Source organism: Solanum stenotomum, chromosome 4 (assembly GCF_019186545.1).
Source record: "Solanum stenotomum isolate F172 chromosome 4, ASM1918654v1, whole genome shotgun sequence".
Taxonomy (NCBI): domain Eukaryota; kingdom Viridiplantae; phylum Streptophyta; class Magnoliopsida; order Solanales; family Solanaceae; genus Solanum; species Solanum stenotomum.
Window position 1 is genome coordinate 28,527,099 of NC_064285.1, and position 10,932 is coordinate 28,538,030.

Here is a 10,932-nt window from a genome sequence, read left to right on the forward strand (position 1 = left end):
GTTGTTGCTGCTCGGAGCTGGCTGCTGTTGTCATCGACTGGAGCTGTTGGTTGCTCCGGTGTTTGTCGCCTGGCTGCTCGTTGTTGCTGCTGCTTCCACCTTCCTCACCGGCTTCCTGGAGAGAAGAGAAGAAGAGCAGTAGCCTCGCTGCTGCAGCTGCTGGCGGAGAGAGGAGAGAAAGGTGAAGAGGCGAAGGGAGAGAAATGAAGAGAGAGAGGGGTGGCGCCGGACTGCCTGGTCCTCGCCGGCTGCTCGGAGAAGAAGAGAAAGGGGCGGAGGTTGTAGAAGAGAGGATATGAAGAAAAAATAGTTTTGAGGGCTTTTTTCTTACTAGGTTAAATTGGAAGGTTTTGGGGGATTTAATCCAAAATGTTGATTCATGTTAAGATGAGGGGCTGAGGTTTAAAGGATGATATCAACGGCTATGATTAAAAGATGAGGTTGAGTTGAATATATTAAATTGAAGTGAATTGGCTATAATTGCAAAAGGACAGAAGGGGCAAGAATTGCAATTAAATTAGAATAAGAGGCTAAAGTCGAAATGAATTGAAATAGCAGGAGTGGCTACATATTAAATAAATTGGAATGGATTAGGCTAAACTTTAAATGATTTAGAGCAAATTTAAGAAAATGCTAACCAATTAAAATACTACACGTTATAATATTTTTATATAATTAAAATCACTTTAAATTTTAAAACATTTGAATAAAATAATTACTTTCAGTTTAACTATCGATAAATATAATAATAAAATAATTTAAATAATAATTACAATAATTTTTATAAATCAAGCTTACTAAAATATATAATTTTTTTAGGCAAAATTGACTAAAATTTTAAACTCAAAATATATTTTAAAATACGTATTTAATCGAATAGCATTCCCAAAAAGGTTAAAGGTCGGTCAAAATTGGGTGTCAACAACAAGTAGGCAAGATTCACAATTTAAATATCAATATAAGATGAAAACTAGGGTATATGTGTTCCCACAAGCTCTTAACGCGATATTCCTAATAATAGTAATTCTATCATAGTGTTTGACATGCAAGGCTGATAAGTTAGGTATCCCTAAATGATTGGTAATCCAAGTAGGAACTTTCACTCGCAACTTGGTAAGTCTACAGGTGTGCGCTTTACTAATCCTTACCTTTACCCCAGATTAGTCATCGTGTCAATTGAGTTGGGTATTCACCTTCACGTCAACTGATTAAAGTCAGACTATTATATATCAGCAAAAACTTAACTAAATCCCTGTTGTATAATCTTTTTCTCATTCATTACCCCCTTGATAAGGCAAGTAGGAATGAGGCGAGTTCTAATGTTGCGCACCACTAGAAAGACTTTTAAACAAAAAGATTAACAATACATGCATAAACACTATTCAAGAATTACTTAGTTATTAGTCATACGTTGTTAATTGCTCATGGTTCCCACAACCCTAGTAGTGGATTTAGCTACCCATGCTTAAGAATTCACAATTCATATTAGGGTTAAAAGAAATCATGACCTTACAATTAGAATAGATGAAAACCGAAATCTTGAATTGAAATTCAAAGTGCAAATTGCATAAAACCAACTTCTAGAACTAAAATTGCTAAGAGTTTGCAAAACAATTCCAAAAGACCAAAACAAAAGTCTCCAATATTATCTAACACCCAAAAAGGGAAATAGCAACTAATATTTATAGCATTTAAATCCTAAACCAACTAGGAAACGAAAATAAGGAAAGATAGTTTAGGACGTAGTTTTGACTGACGACCAAACCTACGGACCGTGGGTTGACTTACGGTTCGTGGGTCACCTCCGCGGTTCAGGTACTGGAACTTAAATCTTTCTGATCAAAACGACGAATGTGCAGGACGGTTCGTCATTCGACCTGCAGTCCGTCATTGGCCTCCGTGGTTCCAGACTTGGTCAGATTTCCCTGAACTTCACCTACGCTGCATCACCTACGGGCAGTCGTTGGCTTCGTCCGTTGCTGCTGCTGTCATTTTAGTCCATTTTTCTGTCAACTGCTTCCGAACCAATTTCCTGCAAAAGATTACATAAAAACATTATATCTAATAACAAAATAGTCAAAGACACACACAAACTCTAAGTGAAATGAATCAAAAATACTGTAAACTCACGGTACATCAACCCTCCCCATTCAAAAGATTTTTTAAAATTTTTTTTTTCTTATTTTTTAATATTTAAATATTATTGTTGATTTTTTTTTTCAAATTTTAAGATTTTTTTACCTCACCCAATCCCTACCACCCCTACTCCCTACCCGCCTCCCCCTCCCCCCCAAAAAAAAAATTGCATTTGGAAAATATTTCAAATTTAATTATTTTTAAAATTTTACGCCACTCCCCCCCAACAAGGCCACCCACCCAGGCCACCCCATCCATTTTAAAAAATAAAATATTTTTGGGAAATATTTAAATTTTTTTAAAAATTCATCTTTTACACCACCCCAACCCTCCCCCCTACCCCACCCATGCCATTCAGCCAATTTTTTTTTAAAAAAATTAGAAAATGTTTCAAAATTTAAAAAAATTCCTATTTACGCCACCCCTACCCCTACCCCTTCCCCCTTCCCCCACCACCCACCACCCTACCCCTTTCCCCGTCCCCACCCAAGCCATTCCCGTAAAAAAAATTTAAGAAAAAATTATTTTTGGAAAATATTTCAAATTTAATTTTTTTTCATTTTTATGCCACCCCTTACCCTCCCCTCTCCCGCACCACCCCCACCCCCACCCCCTGCGACCCTGACAATTTTTGTTTTTGAAAAATATTTCAAATTTAAAAAAAATTCATTTTTATGCCACCCCTACCCCCTCCCAACCGCCACCCCCACCCTGTCAATATTTTTTTTTGTTTTTGAAAAATAATTTCCTGGGTTAGGTCCTGGGTCAAATCTCAGGGTCGAATTTCAGAACAGTCATTGGGGTTTTGTCCTAGTTTGGGTGTCGAGGTCTGGTCCTAGATCAATTATCGGGTTGATTTTCGAATCAGAAATTATTTTCCTAAAGAGTATTTTTTAGTCTCAAGTAAAAAATATAAGATATTTTCTGAAAAATATTTTTCATTTACTAACCAAACATTATAAAATATTTTTCAGAAAATATTTTTTACTTGCCAACCAAACATGAGAAAATAAGTTAGAAATCCACTTGTTTTCCAAAAAAGCATTTTCTAAAAATTTTCCAGGGAAAACATTTTCCTTCATAACAAACAAACCCTTAGATTATACTTTTCCTGCATAAGTTTTAGTAGCAGTAATTCTTCAAGAAAGCGTAATTATAACATATTAAGGATATCACAAATTCATAAAAACATATTCCAAAAGTTATAAAAAGGAATCAAGACTCCCAATTAACTAGTATAAGATCACTAGATCACTGAAACAAAAGAGAGATTCTAACTTTTGATAAAAGGCTCACCTTAAAAGCCCAAACTAGCTAAATTCATCACAAAAAATAAACTTAACGTGTCATGACTGATTAGATTTTGCATTCCACATTGATTTAGCCAACTCATCCCTCCAAGTGGTTCACTCTTCAGACGATTCAACAACATCAATATGTTCAGGTTGATTCTCAACTTGTTCTTCCATATCCATGTCTAAAGGATCCACATTAATCAAACAACAAGCACTTATATTCTGTTGTGAAATTTAACAGAGTACAACCAAGAGCTCCTAAGAATTCCCCAATGCTCTTTCAAGAGACCAAACGCCCTTTCAATAACATTACGAGCCCTAGCATGCTTCATATTAAAAAAGTTCTTCTCGACATCAAGGTGGGGGGTTGTCACCTTGCCAATCCCTTAACCAATATATATACCCTGGGTAAGGTGAAAGAAAACCTTTTCCATTCGTATATCCTCCATCACATAAATAATAATTACCTATAATATACACATAACATTTACTTAATTTTCTATTCTTTTCATGTACAATTACCTCCTTAAAAAAATAAAAATACGCCATTTTTTTTGTGTTCTTATATGCATCTATACATGGCATACCCTCATGAATTTTTCAACCACTGTGTCGCACTACAATATCTCGTAATACACGACCATCAGCAGCTGATCCTTAACACATAAGTAAAATTGAGATTTCTATCACAAACTACGAATACATTAGTAGCTACATCTCCCTTCTTTGTCCAGTATTTTGGTTTGTACTCAGGTGGAACTCTAATGTGAATGTAAGTACCCTCTAGTGCACCTAAACAACCCTATAAAAAATATATAGTTTTCTCACACTAAAACAAATTCGTGGTAAAATTACATTATTTAGTCTTATACAGATGCTAAAATTAATCTCACCTACCTTAAACCATTTCCATCGATCTTCAATCCCATCTTCAGGCACCGGTTTAGGATTGACAAGTAACAATGGAGTTAGTTTGAGTATAGATATCAAGCATTCATTAAAGGATTGACTTACGCTCCATCCAGATCTAACATAATCGACCTTGATAGATCTATTCTTCTCGTGATGAGCTAAGATGTTTAAGAACATTGCTAGCTTTTCACTACTTGACATATATTTACCATCAGTCAAACCTCCGACATCCTTAGTTAATAGAGCTAAATTATGAAAGGCCTTTCTATCCATTCTTAACTTGTCGATACATACAATGTCACTATCATTTATGATACACTTTAAGTGAGAAATAGTTTTTGAAATTCGAACACTCATACGGTACCTACCCTCATGTCCATTTTTGTATCCCCTTCTTAGTGAATGACCATGAATAGCTATAAAAAGGAATATAAGGACTGCAAGAAATTGTTGGCACATTATCTCCTCAAGAATAATATAATCAGTACTCGAAAGATGTTGAAGATCCATAATAACACCTAAGTTTTTCATAAAAATAGACAAAATCAATACACACGATATGAACAAAAATCTATAAATTTTAAGCATAAAAAACTTCAACCCACAAAATACTAATTTAATTTTCAAGCACATTTCAGTACACCTATTTACATGTATTAGGTGTGTTTGAGTTGAATTGTGTAAGCAAACATTGTATTATGGGGGACTAAATTTTAATCCAAGGACTATTTTGATTAATACCTCCTACCAAATGGCGCCTTAGGGTGCTATCTAGTATTCAATGGAAGTTGGAACGAATATACTTGAAGGTAATGTCAATAGCTTGCCTCGAGCTTCATCCACTTTATGCCCTTTAACAACATCCTTAAGGCTTGGTTGTAACAAACTCAATTCCAACAGAAGCACTCTTATATATATTAATTACTGAATACAAGTTACAAGGTAGAATACGCACAACAAAGTAATAACACACTAATTACGGATAGCTTAACATAGATGAAGGTAACTAGAAGAGGATGAGATACTAGACCATAGAAAGGAGATGAGAGGATCAGAAAGCCAAAGCTTCACATAATTTCCATCCCCTTCTTCTAACTTCTAGTCCTTTTTAATAGAGATACTAATTGGGCCTGGATCCCCAAATAAAAGTATCTACAAGCCCATAGGCCCTTACCAAGTCACGTCGGGTTCACAACATTGGTGGGTAGTACGTTATTGATTTGGAATAGTGGTACATTGGTCTCCTTGGCTGAATGCGACGAAGAGGAATCTTTTTTATCTTCATATATATGATGTAATTAGATTTTATAGTTTCTAGAGGTTTTTAGGTGCTAGTGAGTTTTTCTTCGCTTGTCTATTCTCTTGGTGGATTAAATCTTGTGGAATGTGAAGAGGAATAGAGAAGCAAAAAGGGTAAACAAGATGATGGAAGGATATGAAACCTTTGATAAACTAGAAATTATTGGATGTCGGAAATTTTTACACCTCTCTTTAATGCCTTTTCTATGACATTATATTGGAAACTATATTTTTTCAATTAGACATTTCTCATGTCATATTCTTTCCTTTTTCCATGTTGTATGGAGACGGGAGTTGAAAATTGTGTTCCCTAATGCTCAGCGGATGAATTGTGGTGGTCAGGTTTGTTTGCTATTGGGAATTCTTTTCTTGTTCGATACTTCTATCATTACGAGCCATTAGAGATGGCATTGGGAGCTTACAGCTAGAAACATTCATAATTAGAATTGGAACTGTTGCCTCTAACTTCTTGTCGGAATAGGAAGAGGTGTTCCATTCGTTTAAATTACATTTTCAACATGTGTATATGTACATTTTTGTGTCTTACATGTATACTGGAACACAGAGAGTAAATACTAGAACATGTTTTTCGATGAAGAGTGAAACACATGCATTTCAGTAGACTTATTGCTACTGACGACGTTGAGACTTTTGAAACTGGTTGATCGTGTTGCCAAAATCAGTTACTGGATGTTTAGATAATTCTTGAATATCTAGAGTCTTTGTATTCTTAGTGTAGCATCTTATATACTGTTCTATACTCACCGGGGATATTTTGATCATGCAGCTTGGTGAGAGGACAGTAAACATCCTAAAACATTTGTTTCCTGTGCCCAAGCCTGATACAAAACGTATCCTCACATTTGCCAACCAGTCGGACTACATCTCATTCAGGTTTGTTTCTTGTTCAGTCTCATTAAGTTCTACTTTAGCAATGAAGGTTGTTAGTTTTGCTGTTTAGTTTTACTTAAGTACAAGGCATGCTGGGGATTATGGCTCAGCAATATTTTTTTTCCCTTTGATCCTTGATCCACATATTTCTCATTTTGGTAAACTATTGCTTTGGGATTAGCTATCCTTAAACAATTAGATATATCTTCGCTGATTCTGCCAGACTATGTTGTGTTTTTCCAAGGGATGTCTCTTTTAGTGATTAGCTTTTACACATTTTGTTCTAGACGGTGTTGCTCGGACTCTTCAAAAATGTCAATGGGTGTGTGTTGGATTCTCCCCAAAATAGTGTGCTTTTGGAGAATTCAACATGGGTACCACAGGAAGAGTACGTGCAACTTAGATTCCGTCAGAGCTTAGCATAGCAAAATCTTTCAGAAATCATTAACAATTCTTTATTCTGTCATGGTGAGGCCCGTGGATTTTCCTGAAATATTCTAACAAATAGCAAAGGGGCTAAATCCATGATATGCTTCATACTTCTGCTTCTCTAAAAGTTAAAAGATGAGAGAAATAGACAGGCGGAAATGGATTATGACAAAGACCATGCAAGATAATGCTTACAAGTTGGAATATCCTGCTTAAATTTCATTACCTCTCCTGTCCAGCAGGGAGGGAGCAGTAGCTTTTCCCACTCTACTGACTTGATTGACTCAAACCACCAACCGCATGGTTCGATCTTAGCGTAATGAAATTGAGCACAATTTGGTAAAGAAATAGCGCCTCACTTGTTTCCCGAGAGAAGACATGAGACATGCTCAATATCATTTGATTGAATAGTTGAACCAGTCCCTTGTTTGAAGAAACCCTCCACGAAAAAAGAGAAAAAAGTTGCTGCAAGCTCTGTTATCTCCTTCATGATAATAGATGTCAAGCAACTAAACCAGAAGTGATATTAGATCCTTTTCCAAGAGTTAACTAATATGTGTTTTATCTAGCTCGAGAATTTATCATATTAGTTAACAGATTTGTTTTGGTCTTGAAGAATCAGTCCCTGAAAATGTGCTTTCTGTAGCACACTTGCTCTGTCTCTTTGTCATATGAATTTCATGCTACGTTGTTAGGAATGTGTGATTACCTTTGGTTTTGCTGAAAGTCTTGATCCGTATTCCATCTGTTGCTGACTACTCATTCCTAATCAAGTTACTTGTTTTTAAATGTAGATCAAATTAGGGACGATGGATCAAGACGAAGCACAAATTGAATGGGTCATAAAGCCTTACATGAACACATCCAAAAAAAGGGACTCTTCTAGGGGACTGATCAACATGCAACAGAATATGAACTTTGAAGCCTTCGCCTCTTCCCATTTGCACTAACAGAAGTTGATCGTCTGCAAGTCATGTATTCGATCATTGAAATGCTGATGTGATTGATCCTAGAGCTATATTTGCCGCTTCCTCTTCAAGAGAGATGCTGTAAAATCTGCCTCTGTAGAAAAAGAAAAGAGAAACAAACTCTCTTTGTTTTAAGTAGTCATTTGGTCGTTCCCCTTAACTGGGAATATAATGTTATGTATAATGTGCTAAATTTTTTTTTTTAAACCTCAAAGTTGATTTATGACTTCTATCTTGAGCTTATTGCAAGCTTAAAGAGAAAAATAGGGTGAATTCTTTTTGTTTTGATCAATTTTTGTTTCCAATTGGTCGTATGTTTATGTTATGATATCATATCATATATTATTAAAAGTGGGAACAATCTAAGTCAAAAAGTTGAATTACGAAAACACCCCTTACCTATTAATTAATTTTCTTAAAATCATTTTAAAAAAATATTTTTCCATTTAAAATCAACTTCATAACTACACCTCTTCATTTTCTTAACTTATCATCATATTATCATCAATACATAATAAATAATAATATTTTTTTAAAATTAAAAGTGGAAAACTCCAAAATTTAAAATTGGATTGCCATTTTACCCCTATACTAAATAAAAAAGTTATAAATATGTTATTAATTAAATATTAAATAGTAATCATAAATTAATTTGTCATTTTTCCTTCACATAAAAAAAGAGAAATAAATCTTCTATTAAATTAGTAAATAGTAAGTACTATATATAAATGGAACCAAAATATTTAAAAAATTGAGTTATCAAAATGTCCATAAAATATTGAATGACATTTATATCTTTCAATCAATTATTATTCCTACAATAATACTATTGTACAAGAATATAAATATACACTTAGTTCAATGCATTAGACTATTGAATATATATACACGAAAATATCCATTAATATTTTATCATTTATTTAACTCCTATTTATGTTATATATTTTTTTTGCTAAAAAGTAAGTCTAACTTCTAATAAATATAAATAATAATATAGCAAATGAATGAACTAGATAAATCAAAAGACATGGATTATGTGTATTTAATTTCTGTAAATGTTTTATTTTCCGATTCCTAATGCAAAAAGTAAAACATCTTTTTGTAGTAATAAACATATGGAGAATTTGAAAAGTTGCTTGGTATATTCAATGTGGAGTAAATTCTTTTGATCAATTCAATACAATACAATATATTTATTTACTAAATGTTATATATTGTGTATATATAGAGAAAAATTACAAGACAACTATCCCAATTCATCAAATTATTAGATTATCAATCCTACTTTGTGTAGGCAACACTTTCTCATATTTATTTTATGCTTGTGTCTCTCTTTTCTACTTGTGTTTATGTTCTCTATTTTTACTATTCACATTATAAGTTATTGTCTTTAATTTGACTTATTCATATATGTTTTCTGATTAGTTGAAAGTTCATCTTAATTACTTGGGTAGGTAAACGTGTGTATCATAGTTATTTCACCTCTTGCAACATAGAAATTTGTCATGCAAATATCAAATCAGGTAAGATTACTTTTTTTTTTAATTATAACTTCTTGGGTATCATGAAATTGTATCTTCTTGTTTGTGTAAATTTTGGGTAGGAATCAATTTACATAATTTAACTAATATTTTTTGTTAAATTCATAGATGATAGAACAAATAATTTTGAATTAGGCAAAGAATACACGTACTATAATAATTATGATTTATATACACCGATTAGATAATTTAGCTATTATTATTTTTATCACTAATAATAACTATATTTTGTTGGTGTACACCACAAAATTGACAATGATCCACTAGCTATCATAAGAAAGGTATATGTTGATCGAATTTATGTGCAACTTTTACAAAACACAATTCATATTCGACAACAACTTCTTGATCTGTATGTGATTATAAAAAGGTGGAGGCTACAATTTCTTAGAAAGAAGGCAAAAAAATTAGAATATGATATATTTTGAGCCAATAAGAGACATTTAAATTATGTGTTGTGACATATTAAAAAAAACTGTTATCAAGTTGAATACTTGATATATTAAAATTGTTTGAATATTACTTTTGAAATTCATTTGATAGCAATATTTCAGCATGATGTATCTTGTACTGATAATAATCTTGATTGAATAGGTTCACCATTCATTGGTTTGAGCTTGTATATTTTCTCTTCAATTATTATTATCGCACAATGATCATCTACTAGCCATCTTAAGGAGGACATAGATTGATCAAATTTCTATATAATTTTTGCAAAACACTACTCTCATTTGACAACAACTTCTTAATACGTATGCAAATGTGAAAAGGTGAAGACTACAAAGGACAAAAAGAATATGAAAGACTTAAGATAGAAATATTTTGAAATCACACTTGACATTTATATTATGAGTTATGACATATTAAACAAAAGAAACTTTTATCAAATTGAATACTTGATATATTATAATAAGAATTGCATAATTAAAGTTATTGATTTGAGCTTGTATATCTCTCTTCAATTTTTGTGCAACTCATCACACACTTTTTATAATATTTTCAAAGTTCTTGTACTTAACTTGTCACGACCCGATTTCTCGAGTCATGATGGCACCTACTATGCCCTACCAGTAGGTAAGCCAACCCGTAACCCAGAACATCAAGCAATGAGCAAAAGGGCAGAAACTAGCGAAAACAATAATCTAAACAAGAATAACAAGGCGAAAGCAACCCAAAATAAATATATACAGAAATCCCTCCCAGAACCTGGAAGTCACTAGTACAGAGCTATCTAATAAAGAGTACAAGTCCCAAAAGTGGACCACAACATAGCGTGTCTCAAAGGCAACAAGACTAGCTAAAACAAAAGAAGGAGACAGAACAAACCCCAAAACGCCAAGTGCTCGCCCTCGTCTCCGAATCACAACTGCAAAAGAAGGCTGGAACTAATCACCGCTGGTAACTGGTACTGGGACCTGCATCACGAAATAGATGCAGAGCGTAGCATGAGTACCAACACAA

At 33.5% G+C, this 10,932-nt stretch overlaps 1 long non-coding RNA gene across 1 annotated transcript in view; it reads right to left on the minus strand.

The window, feature by feature from the left end:
- Positions 1-10,595: 10,595 nt before the first annotated feature.
- LOC125862354 (uncharacterized) overlaps positions 10,596-10,932 on the minus strand; it is a 2,126-nt gene continuing 1,789 nt past the window's right edge. The window contains exon 3 of the long non-coding RNA XR_007446038.1: positions 10,596-10,886. This is a non-coding gene — a long non-coding RNA (uncharacterized LOC125862354). The remainder of the gene's footprint in view (positions 10,887-10,932) is intronic.